Source organism: Urocitellus parryii, chromosome 2 (genome assembly GCF_045843805.1).
Source record: "Urocitellus parryii isolate mUroPar1 chromosome 2, mUroPar1.hap1, whole genome shotgun sequence".
NCBI lineage: Eukaryota > Metazoa > Chordata > Mammalia > Rodentia > Sciuridae > Urocitellus > Urocitellus parryii.
Window position 1 is genome coordinate 85,531,317 of NC_135532.1, and position 21,845 is coordinate 85,553,161.

A 21,845-nucleotide genomic window follows, 5' to 3' on the forward strand; every position below is an offset into this window, starting at 1 on the left:
ACTAGCCTCTAATCAAGGGCCATGGATTTCAATAGGCCTTGTCTTCAGTGTCTATTCCCCATTAGAGAACTGGGTCAATTCTGGAACACAGCTTCCTGAGCATTCAGGCAAGAGAGCCATGAGAAAATGGGGGAAGGGGCAAGAATAGGAAAGGAAGATGTTAAAACATTACAGTTGGCACAAGAATAGGATCTTGTATCTCGAAGATCCAAGAAATTCCCCAAAGGCTTGCAGAAGTAATAAACAAATTGACAAAAGGAGCAGGATAGAAAATTAATATTTAAAAAGAAAGAAAGAAAGAGAGAGAGAGAGAAGGAAAGAAAGAAAGAGAGAGAAGGAAAGAAAGAAAGAGAGAGAAGGAAAGAAAGAAAGAGAGAGAAGGAAAGAAAGAAAGAATGAGAAGGAAAGAAAGAAAGAGAGAAGGAAAGAAAGAAAGAGAGAAGGAAAGAAAGAAAGAAAAGAAAAATAGAAAGAAGAGAAAGAAAAGAAAGAAAGAAAAAGAAAGAAAGAATGAAAAGAAAGACACCTGTGCTTTCCCATAGACCCACATTGAATGTTGGGACTATGCAATCAGGAAAGACATTTTCAATCCCATGCTATTCTGAGTTGCCCTGCTAGATTCTTCCGCACTCTCTTTGTGCCTGTCTCCTGGCCTATTCAATTTTCATGTTCCAGGGGGTCTTGAAAATGTGTACTCAAAATCACTTTTATGCCTTGGTACCCTTTTCTGTCACTGTTTTCTTTTTGACTAGAAAGTGCTGCCTACACAACCACATCATTAAGCCCAAGTTAGGTAAATGCAAAATGGAGAAACCTTTCTCTCCCTAATTTGGCATCACATGCGAAGGATGAGTCTTCCTCTCAGTAAAAATTTGCCCAACGGTTGCTTAGGTTGCAAAAGTTTTTGTTCAGCTAAGGAGGCCCAGGTAACGCTGTTCCGTTTCCCTTCAGCATAGCATAATTCAAATTCTTACAAACCAACGTGATTGTATCACAAATGTCCTGTCATCAGAATGTTGCCAGTGTGTAATGCTGGCTGATATCCGAATTTATCAGAATGTGTTCGAGTATATTTTAAATATCATTCTCTCCTTTATGCTAGAAAACGTGGAGTCGGGTTAGGTGTTACAGGAGTAGTATGTCTGCGCAGTTTCGCGCATCAGAGAGTATGTTTTGGGAGGATGTGTTTCTTCTGTGGTGGCGTTCTCCTTTCAGAGTCAGTAGCCATGTGAAGATGAAAGTTGGTCTTCATGGGGGACGATATAGGAAGTTCTCTTTTCAATCGTTCAATTTTGGAAGATTAGACTTGTCTAGTTTTTTAATCTTTGCTGACGTGCACAGCCCAAGTGACATGTCTGCTTTAAAATGCTGATTCAGAATCGGTTATTGATATTCATTTTAAATGATATCAATTTTGATATTAATTTTACCAGAGAGTCTCTGAGATTTGCTCAGGAGAGAGCTTGGATGCTTCCTCTGAGGATACGATTGAAAAGGAAGCCCATACTCTGGAAGGTAAGAGCCTTTATATTTTTCATATAAAAAATTACAGGGGACAGCATATTTATTTCAATCCTAAGCAGCAGTCTATTTGAATAGTGGAAGACAGGAATCTACTGAGTAGTGGAAGGTAACAATGGGTACATCTCTCCTGCCTTCTGAGGGACAGGTAACATCCAGAGTGTCATGAGGTGATTGGAACCAATGATTCAAAACCTGAGCAGACTAAGGTTGGGAAACACTGGAGGGGACAGTAGAAGGTGGATTGAAGAAGGAGCAAGACAGAGTACAGGGAGTCAATGGAGAGAAAAGAAGCAAGCAGGTGTGCACCGTGAAGGGGGGAATCTCAGATGACTGGCTACAGAGAGAGAAAGAGAGAGACAGGGAGAGAAGCATATTAGAGGTGCCAGAAAGCCTTGTGAGCTTCAGGGACCAAACTTGGCATGAGATGTAGTGCCAGTTGTTCCAATCTTCCTATCTGCCTCCTGGTGAGAAAGGTGTTCAGGAACTCAGTCCCAGGTCATGCAGAGCTACCTTGATGGACCACCCGTAAACTGACATGTTCCCACAGCCACAAACAGAATTGAACATCCTAGAAAACGCTGGTATTTTTTGGAATACCCTGGTGGACTTGGGAAGTGTAGGGTTGGTTATGGATCGATCACCAAGGCCCCAGCCTGACCGAAGGTCCACTGGAAAAATTGACTCCTTATGCATCTTTGATTTGGGGGACCTGGTAGAGAGGAGACTGTGGCTCGATTCCAAATAGGCAGTTGAAGTTGAAGAATTCAGGGTTGGACTCCCACAGACTGCATCTCTCCACTCCCGTGGGTCATCTGTTGGGGACCAGGTTCAAGATACGCATTGCAATTCGGCAGGTCTTGAATTCTGCATCTGTAATGGGTTCTAAGGTGATTCCAATGCTCCTGGCCCTCAGAGCACATTCTGAGGAGTCAGGGAATGGGCTTCTCCTTAATGAAGCCTCAGTGAAGAGCCATGGGGAGATAGCTGAGGACCAAAGGAGACAAATGGAAGGCCAAGGTTTTGCTTTCATCCCTGAGCATGGCTCTTGACAAGGGGGAAGGTCCTTGTAAGGTTATTTGAGAAAAAGTGGGAGTGGGAGAAATCCCTACAAAGACAATCAAGTGGACAATCAAGATGGAGACCACCGTGGTCGAGGTGCTTTCTGAAAAGCAGAAGGGTAAGGGAAAGGAGGAAGGCAAGCAAGAAGTGAGCTAGGTACATTTGGAGACTGTGATGAGGAATCAGGGAATGCATCTCAGCTGTCTTCGGTAGGTCTGCCTTCACATGAAAACTGGGAGTACTGTCTGTCCGTAGATTATTCAAAGTAGAGGAGAATGGTACATGGAGTCAAACTTGAGCAAGTCATTTCCCTGTGCCGCACTTGCAGGCCTGGAGGCTGCATTTTGCAGTGATGCCAACGGTTCAGAGGGGATCTCTATAATTGTAGAAGCACTAGCTTTTTTCAAAAAGACAGCTCTCATCTCCTTCCCTATTCTGGGCAGGGGGACATAGTGCGATGGAATCCAGAGCTTTTAGCAAGCTACAAATGTGCTCTAGTCCTGAGTGAGTCCTGACCCTATTCAGAGCTCATTTTGTGAGACAGTCATTTCATGGAAATCCTTGAAAGATGACCAAGATATAGGAAAGCAGACTCGGTGGGAACAGAAGACTTTGTAGAGCTCCTACTTTGAGTATCCAAAGACTTATTTTTCATGGGCCTTGCCACAAGTTTTAAGAATGGAAAGTTATGGGTAGGAAATACTTCTGCGATAACACAGTCGACTCTTTCCCTTTGCTTTACCATACTTTGAGCCTTTAATCTTACCATCCATTGTTTCCTAGAACTGAGCCCTCTGTCTTCTCCTGTGATTGCATCAAGGAAGCCCAGGTTGCCTAAAGCAGAGGATGCAAGAAAGGAGGGCGCACCAGTGTCCCCCGTGGGTATGGAAATCACGAATGTTTTTAATGAGCCCTTCTGCCGAAAGTGTGTATGTCAGCCAATCGGTGGAGGCAAAGTTCTTGGATCAGAAATGGAGGACCCCTTTCACTGGACTCTACACAATTGGTGCTCACTGACTTCTAGCACAACTGGAGGAACAGCTCAGGTGTTGGGAGTGCAGCGCACTGAAGAACTCCCATAGGTGTCAAGGAAGATATCTGCCATCACATCCTTCCTCACTGTGCCTCTTTCCGTTGGCATCCATTCGCTTTCCTCTTTGATTTATGGCTATTGCAAAGAGTCTCAGGGTTGGAAACTTCACTGCTCGTGTTGATTCAACCTACGTTTCTGCCCCGGTTTAAGGTGGTACCATGCAGCCTTGTGGTTTTGAGGACCCCAAGCCGGGAAATATGCACACAAACCCTAAAGGGCCAAAGGCTACCAAAGTTATTCCCAAAGTGAAGCATGAGTGTCCAGCTCCTTCTTAATATGAGACCAAGCTATGGCTGGTTTTGTCACATGCATGGCTAATTGACTCTGTGTCCCTTTTCCTTTTCAGTATCTCAGAGGGCTCCTTCCTTGAAGGTAATTGCACCTTGCGCTTCTCTTCCTATGACCTACGCATTGCAGTAAATACACAGCATTTATTTGATATCATTTTCCCAAACCCATCCAGCCTCCCACTGGATTGAGACATTCTCGGGAAACGACAGACATAGAGATGAAGGGTGCCAGGAAGAAGGATGTCAAGACTATTACACCAGGTACATTTTGCACTAGGAGTTCTTTGGAAAGGCGTCTATGGACACACCTGAAATGGTGGCATTATGTGAAAACCTCTGAAAGGCTCCCATTCCTCATTCTTTTGTATCCCCCATTGGAAGGGGAGATTGGATACAGAAAAGGCCAATGTCAACGTGGGCATTCACGTTGGTACAAAATTGCCTTTATCAACGTGAGAAAAATACCATTCAAGGCAACCATTAACTCAGTTGTGTGTAAACCCCAAGATCCACCACTGGATTTAGGGATTTATAATCATGAATGAGGAAGCTTAGGCTAACGTGCTGCAGAGTTTCCAGATGTGCACTGGACAGCTAGGCGGTAGTGTCAGGCTCCTGAGAGACTGAGGTCCATATTGGACTTGGACACAAAAATAGATGGTGAGCCAGTGAGACATATGAAGAAGCCACGTAAAAACAATCAGATTGCGTGCTACCATGACACCCAGCGTATTCTTTGATGGCTCACACCCATATTGTGCTCTATGCACGCATTTACTCAGTCAGTCACCTCCTCCTTCTGTGTGCTTTATTCTGCACTCACTTAATATGTTACGTCACTATACGTTTCCCCTCTCCTCGTTCCTATAGAAAAAGTGTTGTATTTTTAGGACATAGGCGATAACTTCCTCGCATGGTCTCTGAGGCTGCCCATCCAAGGTTCCTCCTTCACGACACTGATGCCATGGATCCTATTCCTACTCATGCCTGTAGGACTCATTTTCAAGGGAGGGAATTGAACCCAGGACCTTGACATGCGAAGGAAGCAGTTTCTCTACCACTGAGCCTGAATGCCAGCTCTTCTGATTCATTGAGGAGTTTGGCAATTCCAAGGCTCAGGACATCGCACGCCAAACATGAAGAACACTTTCCTCAGTGTAGGCAGCTGAGCAGCACAGAAACCAGATGGTGAACACAAAAACCTGAATCCTGTCCTCTAGTTCATGTCCCATCTGATTGGATACGTTCTATACACTTGTGAAATGATCTCCTGTTCTAGGGACACAGATTTTTAGTTGAATTCACTTAAAAAGCTCATTGTTCCCTCGCACTGACGACTTCGTGTCCTCTACCTGTCTCCATACCTCCCCCCAGTCCAGGTGTGCATCGATATTATATTGGGCGGTTGCCTTCTACACATTGGCCACCAATTTCGCACAGGCCCCTCGCATTCGATGTACCCAGGGGATGTGTCATGTTGTTCTCGCTACACTGCACATATGAGGCATGAACCTCAGTGTACCCACGTTGCCTTTATGCACTGATGTTTTAGGCACGTGATGGTCCCAGTGTTGTCAAGTCAACGAGAAACCTTTCAGAGTGTAAATTGGGCCTCTCTCAGTGTATGCATCCCTGTCCCCTCTCCTTTCGGTCACTTGACACGACTCCAACTGTATTTGTTTTGAGCCATGCAGATGCCATTGAATCATGGTCTCTTTCTCTCCCTTGCAAATCCCTTCCTTGCTGTCACCATTTCCGACCCCTGGTTGCCCCCCACCCCCCGTGCTCACTCATTGAGACACTGCTCTGGCCCTACCTGCAGGAACACCACCACATCTGAAGTCTTTTATCCACACTAGCACTTACCAGGAGCTCAGTCAACTATCAGGTCAAGTAAATCAAGACTCTTGGCAATGGTGACTGATACCACTGACTGAGGGTGGGACCCATAATGTTGTTCCCTGCAACCCAGAAATCATGATGATCCAGAACTAAGGGAATCATCCAGTGGAAAAACAAGTAAAGAGCTAGCCAAGGAGCAATGCAAGAAACACCAGTCTGTGTACCTAGGAAATTTATGTCAGCTTCACCCAATGGTTTTCCTAATACCTAGCATAAGATCCCAAGGGAGGAAATCCAGTGGCAGAGTGTTTGCCAAGCATGCCAAAGTCCATGGGTTCCATTCCAGGATCACTCACTCACACACAGTAGCAATGTAAGTAATAAAATCAGCATTCAGCTGAAAGTGAAGCTGCACGTAAATGCATGTGTGGGAAAAGAGAAGTGAATTACTGTTAGACCTATGTATTTCCATTAGGACACAGCATCCCTGTTCAGGATGTTCTAATTCATTTATGTAAATCTGCATATTTGTCAGCAGAACCACATTTCCATGTGAAGGCAGAGGAAGAGGGCCCAACCCTTGGTGGTTCCCAGAAGCGGAAGCCAAAGGTATGGAAACATGTCCATTTCCCTTCCTGGCTTCCCCACATTTGCCTTGCTCTACTAATAGACAGTAGGCCCCATGAAATGACCTCTCTGACTGTTCTCATCAAGCCGAGATCATCACTGAATCCTTAGGTCTAAAAACACTTGGAAAGTTTAAGAATGTGCAAACCATTTCAGAATTCATGGTACCTCATTGAACTAGTTGCTCCTTAGGTCTGAGGCCTAAAATTGCTTGGGGTTTTCTGCTTCCATTTGAAAAACCTCCTGAAATGATCAATGACTTATGATCAAATATTAGACTGATTTAACAGGTGGTTATTATGATGAACTAATGAAAAACACCAAAGGCCACCGAATGGACTCATGTTCAAGGGTGGTCCCTACTTGTGGCCCAAAAGGTTAGGATTCTACTACTAGCCTCTAATCAAGGGCCATGGATTTCAATAGGCCTTGTCTTCAGTGTCTATTCCCCATTAGAGAACTGGGTCAATTCTGGAACACAGCTTCCTGAGCATTCAGGCAAGAGAGCCATGAGAAAATGGGGGAAGGGGCAAGAATAGGAAAGGAAGATGTTAAAACATTACAGTTGGCACAAGAATAGGATCTTGTATCTCGAAGATCCAAGAAATTCCCCAAAGGCTTGCAGAAGTAATAAACAAATTGACAAAAGGAGCAGGATAGAAAATTAATATTTACAAAGAAAGAAAGAAAGAGAGAGAGAGAAGGAAAGAAAGAAAGAGAGAGAAGGAAAGAAAGAAAGAGAGAAGGAAAGAAAGAAAGAGAAGGAAAGAAAGAAAGAGAGAGAAGGAAAGAAAGAAAGAGAGAGAAGGAAAGAAAGAAAGAAAGAAAGAAAAGAAAAATAGAAAGAAGAGAAAGAAAAGAAAGAAAGAAAGAAAGAAAGAAAGGGAAAGAAAGAATGAAAAGAAAGACACCTGTGCTCCCATAGACCCACATTGAATGTTGGGACTATGCAATCAGGAAAGACATTTTCAATCCCATGCTATTCTGAGTTGCCCTGCTAGATTCTTCCGCACTCTCTTTGTGCCTGTCTCCTGGCCTATTCAATTTTCATGTACCAGGGGGTCTTGAAAATGTGTACTCAAAATCACTTTTATGCCTTGGTACCCTTTTCTGTCACTGTTTTCTTTTTGACTAGAAAGTGCTGCCTACACAACCACATCATTAAGCCCAAGTTAGGTAAATGCAAAATGGAGAAACCTTTCTCTCCCTAATTTGGCATCACATGCGAAGGATGAGTCTTCCTCTCAGTAAAAATTTGCCCAACGGTTGCTTAGGTTGCAAAAGTTTTTGTTCAGCTAAGGAGGTCCAGGTAACGCTGTTCCGTTTCCCTTCAGCATAGCATAATTCAAATTCTTACAAACCAACGTGATTGTATCACAAATGTCCTGTCATCAGAATGTTGCCAGTGTGTAATGCTGGCTGATATCCGAATTTGTCAGAATGTGTTCGAGTATATTTTAAATATCATTCTCTCCTTTATGCTAGAAAACGTGGAGTCGGGTTAGGTGTTACAGGAGTAGTATGTCTGCGCAGTTTCGCGCATCAGATAGTATGTTTTGGGAGGATGTGTTTCTTCTGTGGTGGCGTTCTCCTTTCAGAGTCAGTAGCCATGTGAAGATGAAAGTTGGTCTTCATGGGGGACGATATAGGAAGTTCTCTTTTCAATCGTTCAATTTTGGAAGATTAGACTTGTCTAGTTTTTTAATCTTTGCTGACGTGCACAGCCCAAGTGACATGTCTGCTTTAAAATGCTGATTCAGAATCGGTTATTGATATTCATTTTAAATGATATCAATTTTGATATTAATTTTACCAGAGAGTCTCTGAGATTTGCTCAGGAGAGAGCTTGGATGCTTCCTCTGAGGATACGATTGAAAAGGAAGCCCATACTCTGGAAGGTAAGAGCCTTTATATTTTTCATATAAAAAATTACAGGGGACAGCATATTTATTTCAATCCTAAGCAGCAGTCTATTTGAATAGTGGAAGACAGGAATCTACTGAGTAGTGGAGGGTAACAATGGGTACATCTCTCCTGCCTTTTGAGGGACAGGTAACATCCAGCGTGTCATGAGGTGATTGGAACCAATGATTCAAAACCTGAGCAGACTAAGGTTGGGAAACACTGGAGGGGACAGTAGAAGGTGGATTGAAGAAGGAGCAAGACAGAGTACAGGGAGTCAATGGAGAGAAAAGAAGCAAGCAGGTGTGCACCGTGAAGGGGGGAATCTCAGATGACTGGCTACAGAGAGAGAAAGAGAGAGACAGGGAGAGAAGCATATTAGAGGTGCCAGAAAGCCTTGTGAGCTTCAGGGACCAAACTTGGCATGAGATGTAGTGCCAGTTGTTCCAATCTTCCTATCTGCCTCCTGGTGAGAAAGGTGTTCAGGAACTCAGTCCCAGGTCATGCAGAGCTACCTTGATGGACCACCCGTAAACTGACATGTTCCCACAGCCACAAACAGAATTGAACATCCTAGGAAACGCTGGTATTTTTTGGAATACCCTGGTGGACTTGGGAAGTGTAGGGTTGGTTATGGATCGATCACCAAGGCCCCAGCCTGACCGAAGGTCCACTGGAAAAATTGACTCCTTATGCATCTTTGATTTGGGGGACCTGGTAGAGAGGAGACTGTGGCTCGATTCCAAATAGGCAGTTGAAGTTGAAGAATTCAGGGTTGGACTCCCACAGACTGCATCTCTCCACTCCCGTGGGTCATCTGTTGGGGACCAGGTTCAAGAGACGCATTGCAATTCGGCAGGTCTTGAATTCTGCATCTGTAATGGGTTCTAAGGTGATTCCAATGCTCCTGGCCCTCAGAGCACATTCTGAGGAGTCAGGGAATGGGCTTCTCCTTAATGAAGCCTCAGTGAAGAGCCATGGGGAGATAGCTGAGGACCAAAGGAGACAAATGGAAGGCCAAGGTTTTGCTTTCATCCCTGAGCATGGCTCTTGACAAGGGGGAAGGTCCTTGTAAGGTTATTTGAGAAAAAGTGGGAGTGGGAGAAATCCCTACAAAGACAATCAAGTGGACAATCAAGATGGAGACCACCGTGGTCGAGGTGCTTTCTGAAAAGCAGAAGGGTAAGGGAAAGGAGGAAGGCAAGCAAGAAGTGAGCTAGGTACATTTGGAGACTGTGATGAGGAATCAGGGAATGCATCTCAGCTGTCTTCGGTAGGTCTGCCTTCACATGAAAACTGGGAGTACTGTCTGTCCGTAGATTATTCAAAGTAGAGGAGAATGGTACATGGAGTCAAACTTGAGCAAGTCATTTCCCTGTGCCGCACTTGCAGGCCTGGAGGCTGCATTTTGCAGTGATGCCAACGGTTCAGAGGGGATCTCTATAATTGTAGAAGCACTAGCTTTTTTCAAAAAGACAGCTCTCATCTCCTTCCCTATTCTGGGCAGGGGGACATAGTGCGATGGAATCCAGAGCTTTTAGCAAGCTACAAATGTGCTCTAGTCCTGAGTGAGTCCTGACCCTATTCAGAGCTCATTTTGTGAGACAGTCATTTCATGGAAATCCTTGAAAGATGACCAAGATATAGGAAAGCAGACTCGGTGGGAACAGAAGACTTTGTAGAGCTCCTACTTTGAGTATCCAAAGACTTATTTTTCATGGGCCTTGCCACAAGTTTTAAGAATGGAAAGTTATGGGTAGGAAATACTTCTGCGATAACACAGTCGACTCTTTCCCTTTGCTTTACCATACTTTGAGCCTTTAATCTTACCATCCATTGTTTCCTAGAACTGAGCCCTCTGTCTTCTCCTGTGATTGCATCAAGGAAGCCCAGGTTGCCTAAAGCAGAGGATGCAAGAAAGGAGGGCGCACCAGTGTCCCCCGTGGGTATGGAAATCACGAATGTTTTTAATGAGCCCTTCTGCCGAAAGTGTGTATGTCAGCCAATCGGTGGAGGCAAAGTTCTTGGATCAGAAATGGAGGACCCCTTTCACTGGACTCTACACAATTGGTGCTCACTGACTTCTAGCACAACTGGAGGAACAGCTCAGGTGTTGGGAGTGCAGCGCACTGAAGAACTCCCATAGGTGTCAAGGAAGATATCTGCCATCACATCCTTCCTCACTGTGCCTCTTTCCGTTGGCATCCATTCGCTTTCCTCTTTGATTTATGGCTATTGCAAAGAGTCTCAGGGTTGGAAACTTCACTGCTCGTGTTGATTCAACCTACGTTTCTGCCCCGGTTTAAGGTGGTACCATGCAGCCTTGTGGTTTTGAGGACCCCAAGCCGGGAAATATGCACACAAACCCTAAAGGGCCAAAGGCTACCAAAGTTATTCCCAAAGTGAAGCATGAGTGTCCAGCTCCTTCTTAATATGAGACCAAGCTATGGCTGGTTTTGTCACATGCATGGCTAATTGACTCTGTGTCCCTTTTCCTTTTCAGTATCTCAGAGGGCTCCTTCCTTGAAGGTAATTGCACCTTGCGCTTCTCTTCCTATGACCTACGCATTGCAGTAAATACACAGCATTTATTTGATATCATTTTCCCAAACCCATCCAGCCTCCCACTGGATTGAGACATTCTCGGGAAACGACAGACATAGAGATGAAGGGTGCCAGGAAGAAGGATGTCAAGACTATTACACCAGGTACATTTTGCACTAGGAGTTCTTTGGAAAGGCGTCTATGGACACACCTGAAATGGTGGCATTATGTGAAAACCTCTGAAAGGCTCCCATTCCTCATTCTTTTGTATCCCCCATTGGAAGGGGAGATTGGATACAGAAAAGGCCAATGTCAACGTGGGCATTCACGTTGGTACAAAATTGCCTTTATCAACGTGAGAAAAATACCATTCAAGGCAACCATTAACTCAGTTGTGTGTAAACCCCAAGATCCACCACTGGATTTAGGGATTTATAATCATGAATGAGGAAGCTTAGGCTAACGTGCTGCAGAGTTTCCAGATGTGCACTGGACAGCTAGGCGGTAGTGTCAGGCTCCTGAGAGACTGAGGTCCATATTGGACTTGGACACAAAAATAGATGGTGAGCCAGTGAGACATATGAAGAAGCCACGTAAAAACAATCAGATTGCGTGCTACCATGACACCCAGCGTATTCTTTGATGGCTCACACCCATATTGTGCTCTATGCACGCATTTACTCAGTCAGTCACCTCCTCCTTCTGTGTGCTTTATTCTGCACTCACTTAATATGTTACGTCACTATACGTTTCCCCTCTCCTCGTTCCTATAGAAAAAGTGTTGTATTTTTAGGACATAGGCGATAACTTCCTCGCATGGTCTCTGAGGCTGCCCATCCAAGGTTCCTCCTTCACGACACTGATGCCATGGATCCTATTCCTACTCATGCCTGTAGTACTCATTTTCAAGGGAGGGAATTGAACCCAGGACCTTGACATGCGAAGGAAGCAGTTTCTCTACCACTGAGCCTGAATGCCAGCTCTTCTGATTCATTGAGGAGTTTGGCAATTCCAAGGCTCAGGACATCGCACGCCAAACATGAAGAACACTTTCCTCAGTGTAGGCAGCTGAGCAGCACAGAAACCAGATGGTGAACACAAAAACCTGAATCCTGTCCTCTAGTTCATGTCCCATCTGATTGGATACGTTCTATACACTTGTGAAATGATCTCCTGTTCTAGGGACACAGATTTTTAGTTGAATTCACTTAAAAAGCTCATTGTTCCCTCGCACTGACGACTTCGTGTCCTCTACCTGTCTCCATACCTCCCCCCAGTCCAGGTGTGCATCGATATTATATTGGGCGGTTGCCTTCTACACATTGGCCACCAATTTCGCACAGGCCCCTCGCATTCGATGTACCCAGGGGATGTGTCATGTTGTTCTCGCTACACTGCACATATGAGGCATGAACCTCAGTGTACCCACGTTGCCTTTATGCACTGATGTTTTAGGCACGTGATGGTCCCAGTGTTGTCAAGTCAACGAGAAACCTTTCAGAGTGTAAATTGGGCCTCTCTCAGTGTATGCATCCCTGTCCCCTCTCCTTTCGGTCACTTGACACGACTCCAACTGTATTTGTTTTGAGCCATGCAGATGCCATTGAATCATGGTCTCTTTCTCTCCCTTGCAAATCCCTTCCTTGCTGTCACCATTTCCGACCCCTGGTTGCCCCCCACCCCCCGTGCTCACTCATTGAGACACTGCTCTGGCCCTACCTGCAGGAACACCACCACATCTGAAGTCTTTTATCCACACTAGCACTTACCAGGAGCTCAGTCAACTATCAGGTCAAGTAAATCAAGACTCTTGGCAATGGTGACTGATACCACTGACTGAGGGTGGGACCCATAATGTTGTTCCCTGCAACCCAGAAATCATGATGATCCAGAACTAAGGGAATCATCCAGTGGAAAAACAAGTAAAGAGCTAGCCAAGGAGCAATGCAAGAAACACCAGTCTGTGTACCTAGGAAATTTATGTCAGCTTCACCCAATGGTTTTCCTAATACCTAGCATAAGATCCCAAGGGAGGAAATCCAGTGGCAGAGTGTTTGCCAAGCATGCCAAAGTCCATGGGTTCCATTCCAGGATCACTCACTCACACACAGTAGCAATGTAAGTAATAAAATCAGCATTCAGCTGAAAGTGAAGCTGCACGTAAATGCATGTGTGGGAAAAGAGAAGTGAATTACTGTTAGACCTATGTATTTCCATTAGGACACAGCATCCCTGTTCAGGATGTTCTAATTCATTTATGTAAATCTGCATATTTGTCAGCAGAACCACATTTCCATGTGAAGGCAGAGGAAGAGGGCCCAACCCTTGGTGGTTCCCAGAAGCGGAAGCCAAAGGTATGGAAACATGTCCATTTCCCTTCCTGGCTTCCCCACATTTGCCTTGCTCTACTAATAGACAGTAGGCCCCATGAAATGACCTCTCTGACTGTTCTCATCAAGCCGAGATCATCACTGAATCCTTAGGTCTAAAAACACTTGGAAAGTTTAAGAATGTGCAAACCATTTCAGAATTCATGGTACCTTATTGAACTAGTTGCTCCTTAGGTCTGAGGCCTAAAATTGCTTGGGGTTTTCTGCTTCCATTTGAAAAACCTCCTGAAATGATCAATGACTTATGATCAAATATTAGACTGATTTAACAGGTGGTTATTATGATGAACTAATGAAAAACACCAAAGGCCACCGAATGGACTCATGTTCAAGGGTGGTCCCTACTTGTGGCCCAAAAGGTTAGGATTCTACTACTAGCCTCTAATCAAGGGCCATGGATTTCAATAGGCCTTGTCTTCAGTGTCTATTCCCCATTAGAGAACTGGGTCAATTCTGGAACACAGCTTCCTGAGCATTCAGGCAAGAGAGCCATGAGAAAATGGGGGAAGGGGCAAGAATAGGAAAGGAAGATGTTAAAACATTACAGTTGGCACAAGAATAGGATCTTGTATCTCGAAGATCCAAGAAATTCCCCAAAGGCTTGCAGAAGTAATAAACAAATTGACAAAAGGAGCAGGATAGAAAATTAATATTTAAAAAGAAAGAAAGAAAGAGAGAGAGAGAAGGAAAGAAAGAAAGAGAGAGAAGGAAAGAAAGAAAGAGAGAAGGAAAGAAAGAAAGAGAAGGAAAGAAAGAAAGAGAAGGAAAGAAAGAAAGAAAGAAAGAAAGAAAGAAAAGAAAAATAGAAAGAAGAGAAAGAAAAGAAAGAAAGAAAGAAAGAAAGGGAAAGAAAGAATGAAAAGAAAGACACCTGTGCTCCCATAGACCCACATTGAATGTTGGGACTATGCAATCAGGAAAGACATTTTCAATCCCATGCTATTCTGAGTTGCCCTGCTAGATTCTTCCGCACTCTCTTTGTGCCTGTCTCCTGGCCTATTCAATTTTCATGTACCAGGGGGTCTTGAAAATGTGTACTCAAAATCACTTTTATGCCTTGGTACCCTTTTCTGTCACTGTTTTCTTTTTGACTAGAAAGTGCTGCCTACACAACCACATCATTAAGCCCAAGTTAGGTAAATGCAAAATGGAGAAACCTTTCTCTCCCTAATTTGGCATCACATGCAAAGGATGAGTCTTCCTCTCAGTAAAAATTTGCCCAACGGTTGCTTAGGTTGCAAAAGTTTTTGTTCAGCTAAGGAGGTCCAGGTAACGCTGTTCCGTTTCCCTTCAGCATAGCATAATTCAAATTCTTACAAACCAACGTGATTGTATCACAAATGTCCTGTCATCAGAATGTTGCCAGTGTGTAATGCTGGCTGATATCCGAATTTGTCAGAATGTGTTCGAGTATATTTTAAATATCATTCTCTCCTTTATGCTAGAAAACGTGGAGTCGGGTTAGGTGTTACAGGAGTAGTATGTCTGCGCAGTTTCGCGCATCAGATAGTATGTTTTGGGAGGATGTGTTTCTTCTGTGGTGGCGTTCTCCTTTCAGAGTCAGTAGCCATGTGAAGATGAAAGTTGGTCTTCATGGGGGACGATATAGGAAGTTCTCTTTTCAATCGTTCAATTTTGGAAGATTAGACTTGTCTAGTTTTTTAATCTTTGCTGACGTGCACAGCCCAAGTGACATGTCTGCTTTAAAATGCTGATTCAGAATCGGTTATTGATATTCATTTTAAATGATATCAATTTTGATATTAATTTTACCAGAGAGCCTGGGAGATTTGCTCAGGAGAGAGCTTGGATGCTTCCTCTGAGGATACGATTGAAAAGGAAGCCCATACTCTGGAAGGTAAGAGCCTTTATATTTTTCATATAAAAAATTACAGGGGACAGCATATTTATTTCAATCCTAAGCAGCAGTCTATTTGAATAGTGGAAGACAGGAATCTACTGAGTAGTGGAAGGTAACAATGGGTACATCTCTCCTGCCTTCTGAGGGACAGGTAACATCCAGAGTGTCATGAGGTGATTGGAACCAATGATTCAAAACCTGAGCAGACTAAGGTTGGGAAACACTGGAGGGGACAGTAGAAGGTGGATTGAAGAAGGAGCAAGACAGAGTACAGGGAGTCAATGGAGAGAAAAGAAGCAAGCAGGTGTGCACCGTGAAGGGGGGAATCTCAGATGACTGGCTACAGAGAGAGAAAGAGAGAGACAGGGAGAGAAGCATATTAGAGGTGCCAGAAAGCCTTGTGAGCTTCAGGGACCAAACTTGGCATGAGATGTAGTGCCAGTTGTTCCAATCTTCCTATCTGCCTCCTGGTGAGAAAGGTGTTCAGGAACTCAGTCCCAGGTCATGCAGAGCTACCTTGATGGACCACCCGTAAACTGACATGTTCCCACAGCCACAAACAGAATTGAACATCCTAGGAAACGCTGGTATTTTTTGGAATACCCTGGTGGACTTGGGAAGTGTAGGGTTGGTTATGGATCGATCACCAAGGCCCCAGCCTGACCGAAGGTCCACTGGAAAAATTGACTCCTTATGCATCTTTGATTTGGGGGACCTGTTAGAGAGGAGACTGTGGCTCGATTCCAAATAGGCAGTTGAAGTTGAAGAATTCAGGGTTGGACTCCCACAGACTGCATCTCTCCACTCCCGTGGGTCATCTGTTGGGGACCAGGTTCAAGAGACGCATTGCAATTCGGCAGGTCTTGAATTCTGCATCTGTAATGGGTTCTAAGGTGATTCCAATGCTCCTGGCCCTCAGAGCACATTCTGAGGAGTCAGGGAATGGGCTTCTCCTTAATGAAGCCTCAGTGAAGAGCCATGGGGAGATAGCTGAGGACCAAAGGAGACAAATGGAAGGCCAAGGTTTTGCTTTCATCCCTGAGCATGGCTCTTGACAAGGGGGAAGGTCCTTGTAAGGTTATTTGAGAAAAAGTGGGAGTGGGAGAAATCCCTACAAAGACAATCAAGTGGACAATCAAGATGGAGACCACCGTGGTCGAGGTGCTTTCTGAAAAGCAGAAGGGTAAGGGAAAGGAGGAAGGCAAGCAAGAAGTGAGCTAGGTACATTTGGAGACTGTGATGAGGAATCAGGGAATGCATCTCAGCTGTCTTCGGTAGGTCTGCCTTCACATGAAAACTGGGAGTACTGTCTGTCTGTAGATTATTCAAAGTAGAGGAGAATGGTACATGGAGTCAAACTTGAGCAAGTCATTTCCCTGTGCCGCACTTGCAGGCCTGGAGGCTGCATTTTGCAGTGATGCCAACGGTTCAGAGGGGATCTCTATAATTGTAGAAGCACTAGCTTTTTTCAAAAAGACAGCTCTCATCTCCTTCCCTATTCTGGGCAGGGGGACATAGTGCGATGGAATCCAGAGCTTTTAGCAAGCTACAAATGTGCTCTAGTCCTGAGTGAGTCCTGACCCTATTCAGAGCTCATTTTGTGAGACAGTCATTTCATGGAAATCCTTGAAAGATGACCAAGATATAGGAAAGCAGACTCGGTGGGAACAGAAGACTTTGTAGAGCTCCTACTTTGAGTATCCAAAGACTTATTTTTCATGGGCCTTGCCACAAGTTTTAAGAATGGAAAGTTATGGGTAGGAAATACTTCTGCGATAACACAGTCGACTCTTTCCCTTTGCTTTACCATACTTTGAGCCTTTAATCTTACCATCCATTGTTTCCTAGAACTGAGCCCTCTGTCTTCTCCTGTGATTGCATCAAGGAAGCCCAGGTTGCCTAAAGCAGAGGATGCAAGAAAGGAGGGCGCACCAGTGTCCCCCGTGGGTATGGAAATCACGAATGTTTTTAATGAGCCCTTCTGCCGAAAGTGTGTATGTCAGCCAATCGGTGGAGGCAAAGTTCTTGGATCAGAAATGGAGGACCCCTTTCACTGGACTCTACACAATTGGTGCTCACTGACTTCTAGCACAACTGGAGGAACAGCTCAGGTGTTGGGAGTGCAGCGCACTGAAGAACTCCCATAGGTGTCAAGGAAGATATCTGCCATCACATCCTTCCTCACTGTGCCTCTTTCCGTTGGCATCCATTCGCTTTCCTCTTTGATTTATGGCTATTGCAAAGAGTCTCAGGGTTGGAAACTTCACTGCTCGTGTTGATTCAACCTACGTTTCTGCCCCGGTTTAAGGTGGTACCATGCAGCCTTGTGGTTTTGAGGACCCCAAGCCGGGAAATATGCACACAAACCCTAAAGGGCCAAAGGCTACCAAAGTTATTCCCAAAGTGAAGCATGAGTGTCCAGCTCCTTCTTAATATGAGACCGAGCTATGGCTGGTTTTGTCACATGCATGGCTAATTGACTCTGTGTCCCTTTTCCTTTTCAGTATCTCAGAGGGCTCCTTCCTTGAAGGTAATTGCACCTTGCGCTTCTCTTCCTATGACCTACGCATTGCAGTAAATACACAGCATTTATTTGATATCATTTTCCCAAACCCATCCAGCCTCCCACTGGATTGAGACATTCTCGGGAAACGACAGACATAGAGATGAAGGGTGCCAGGAAGAAGGATGTCAAGACTATTACACCAGGTACATTTTGCACTAGGAGTTCTTTGGAAAGGCGTCTATGGACACACCTGAAATGGTGGCATTATGTGAAAACCTCTGAAAGGCTCCCATTCCTCATTCTTTTGTATCCCCCATTGGAAGGGGAGATTGGATACAGAAAAGGCCAATGTCAACGTGGGCATTCACGTTGGTACAAAATTGCCTTTATCAACGTGAGAAAAATACCATTCAAGGCAACCATTAACTCAGTTGTGTGTAAACCCCAAGATCCACCACTGGATTTAGGGATTTATAATCATGAATGAGGAAGCTTAGGCTAACGTGCTGCAGAGTTTCCAGATGTGCACTGGACAGCTAGGCGGTAGTGTCAGGCTCCTGAGAGACTGAGGTCCATATTGGACTTGGACACAAAAATAGATGGTGAGCCAGTGAGACATATGAAGAAGCCACGTAAAAACAATCAGATTGCGTGCTACCATGACACCCAGCGTATTCTTTGATGGCTCACACCCATATTGTGCTCTATGCACGCATTTACTCAGTCAGTCACCTCCTCCTTCTGTGTGCTTTATTCTGCACTCACTTAATATGTTACGTCACTATACGTTTCCCCTCTCCTCGTTCCTATAGAAAAAGTGTTGTATTTTTAGGACATAGGCGATAACTTCCTCGCATGGTCTCTGAGGCTGCCCATCCAAGGTTCCTCCTTCACGACACTGATGCCATGGATCCTATTCCTACTCATGCCTGTAGGACTCATTTTCAAGGGAGGGAATTGAACCCAGGACCTTGACATGCGAAGGAAGCAGTTTCTCTACCACTGAGCCTGAATGCCAGCTCTTCTGATTCATTGAGGAGTTTGGCAATTCCAAGGCTCAGGACATCGCACGCCAAACATGAAGAACACTTTCCTCAGTGTAGGCAGCTGAGCAGCACAGAAACCAGATGGTGAACACAAAAACCTGAATCCTGTCCTCTAGTTCATGTCCCATCTGATTGGATACGTTCTATACACTTGTGAAATGATCTCCTGTTCTAGGGACACAGATTTTTAGTTGAATTCACTTAAAAAGCTCATTGTTCCCTCGCACTGACGACTTCGTGTCCTCTACCTGTCTCCATACCTCCCCCCAGTCCAGGTGTGCATCGATATTATATTGGGCGGTTGCCTTCTACACATTGGCCACCAATTTCGCACAGGCCCCTCGCATTCGATGTACCCAGGGGATGTGTCATGTTGTTCTCGCTACACTGCACATATGAGGCATGAACCTCAGTGTACCCACGTTGCCTTTATGCACTGATGTTTTAGGCACGTGATGGTCCCAGTGTTGTCAAGTCAACGAGAAACCTTTCAGAGTGTAAATTGGGCCTCTCTCAGTGTATGCATCCCTGTCCCCTCTCCTTTCGGTCACTTGACACGACTCCAACTGTATTTGTTTTGAGCCATGCAGATGCCATTGAATCATGGTCTCTTTCTCTCCCTTGCAAATCCCTTCCTTGCTGTCACCATTTCCGACCCCTGGTTGCCCCCCACCCCCCGTGCTCACTCATTGAGACACTGCTCTGGCCCTACCTGCAGGAACACCACCACATCTGAAGTCTTTTATCCACACTAGCACTTACCAGGAGCTCAGTCAACTATCAGGTCAAGTAAATCAAGACTCTTGGCAATGGTGACTGATACCACTGACTGAGGGTGGGACCCATAATGTTGTTCCCTGCAACCCAGAAATCATGATGATCCAGAACTAAGGGAATCATCCAGTGGAAAAACAAGTAAAGAGCTAGCCAAGGAGCAATGCAAGAAACACCAGTCTGTGTACCTAGGAAATTTATGTCAGCTTCACCCAATGGTTTTCCTAATACCTAGCATAAGATCCCAAGGGAGGAAATCCAGTGGCAGAGTGTTTGCCAAGCATGCCAAAGTCCATGGGTTCCATTCCAGGATCACTCACTCACACACGGTAGCAATGTAAGTAATAAAATCAGCATTCAGCTGAAAGTGAAGCTGCACGTAAATGCATGTGTGGGAAAAGAGAAGTGAATTACTGTTAGACCTATGTATTTCCATTAGGACACAGCATCCCTGTTCAGGATGTTCTAATTCATTTATGTAAATCTGCATATTTGTCAGCAGAACCACATTTCCATGTGAAGGCAGAGGAAGAGGGCCCAACCCTTGGTGGTTCCCAGAAGCGGAAGCCAAAGGTATGGAAACATGTCCATTTCCCTTCCTGGCTTCCCCACATTTGCCTTGCTCTACTAATAGACAGTAGGCCCCATGAAATGACCTCTCTGACTGTTCTCATCAAGCCGAGATCATCACTGAATCCTTAGGTCTAAAAACACTTGGAAAGTTTAAGAATGTGCAAACCATTTCAGAATTCATGGTACCTCATTGAACTAGTTGCTCCTTAGGTCTGAGGCCTAAAATTGCTTGGGGTTTTCTGCTTCCATTTGAAAAACCTCCTGAAATGATCAATGACTTATGATCAAATATTAGACTGATTTAACAGGTGGTTATTATGATGAACTAATGAAAAACACCAAAGGCCACCGAATGGACTCATGTTCAAGGGTGGTCCCTACTTGTGGCCCAAAAGGTTAGGATTCTACTACTAGCCTCTAATCAAGGGCCATGGATTTCAATAGGCCTTGTCTTCAGTGTCTATTCCCCATTAGAGAACTGGGTCAATTCTGGAACACAGCTTCCTGAGCATTCAGGCAAGAGAGCCATGAGAAAATGGGGGAAGGGGCAAGAATAGGAAAGGAAGATGTTAAAACATTACAGTTGGCACAAGAATAGGATCTTGTATCTCGAAGATCCAAGAAATTCCCCAAAGGCTTGCAGAAGTAATAAACAAATTGACAAAAGGAGCAGGATAGAAAATTAATATTTACAAAGAAAGAAAGAAAGAGAGAGAGAGAAGGAAAGAAAGAAAGAGAGAGAAGGAAAGAAAGAAAGAGAGAAGGAAAGAAAGAAAGAGAAGGAAAGAAAGAAAGAGAGAGAAGGAAAGAAAGAAAGAGAGAGAAGGAAAGAAAGAAAGAAAGAAAGAAAAGAAAAATAGAAAGAAGAGAAAGAAAAGAAAGAAAGAAAGAAAGAAAGAAAGGGAAAGAAAGAATGAAAAGAAAGACACCTGTGCTCCCATAGACCCACATTGAATGTTGGGACTATGCAATCAGGAAAGACATTTTCAATCCCATGCTATTCTGAGTTGCCCTGCTAGATTCTTCCGCACTCTCTTTGTGCCTGTCTCCTGGCCTATTCAATTTTCATGTACCAGGGGGTCTTGAAAATGTGTACTCAAAATCACTTTTATGCCTTGGTACCCTTTTCTGTCACTGTTTTCTTTTTGACTAGAAAGTGCTGCCTACACAACCACATCATTAAGCCCAAGTTAGGTAAATGCAAAATGGAGAAACCTTTCTCTCCCTAATTTGGCATCACATGCGAAGGATGAGTCTTCCTCTCAGTAAAAATTTGCCCAACGGTTGCTTAGGTTGCAAAAGTTTTTGTTCAGCTAAGGAGGTCCAGGTAACGCTGTTCCGTTTCCCTTCAGCATAGCATAATTCAAATTCTTACAAACCAACGTGATTGTATCACAAATGTCCTGTCATCAGAATGTTGCCAGTGTGTAATGCTGGCTGATATCCGAATTTGTCAGAATGTGTTCGAGTATATTTTAAATATCATTCTCTCCTTTATGCTAGAAAACGTGGAGTCGGGTTAGGTGTTACAGGAGTAGTATGTCTGCGCAGTTTCGCGCATCAGATAGTATGTTTTGGGAGGATGTGTTTCTTCTGTGGTGGCGTTCTCCTTTCAGAGTCAGTAGCCATGTGAAGATGAAAGTTGGTCTTCATGGGGGACGATATAGGAAGTTCTCTTTTCAATAGTTCTATTTTGGAAGATTAGACTTGTCTAGTTTTTTAATCTTTGCTGACGTGCACAGCCCAAGTGACATGTCTGCTTTAAAATGCTGATTCAGAATCGGTTATTGATATTCATTTTAAATGATATCAAT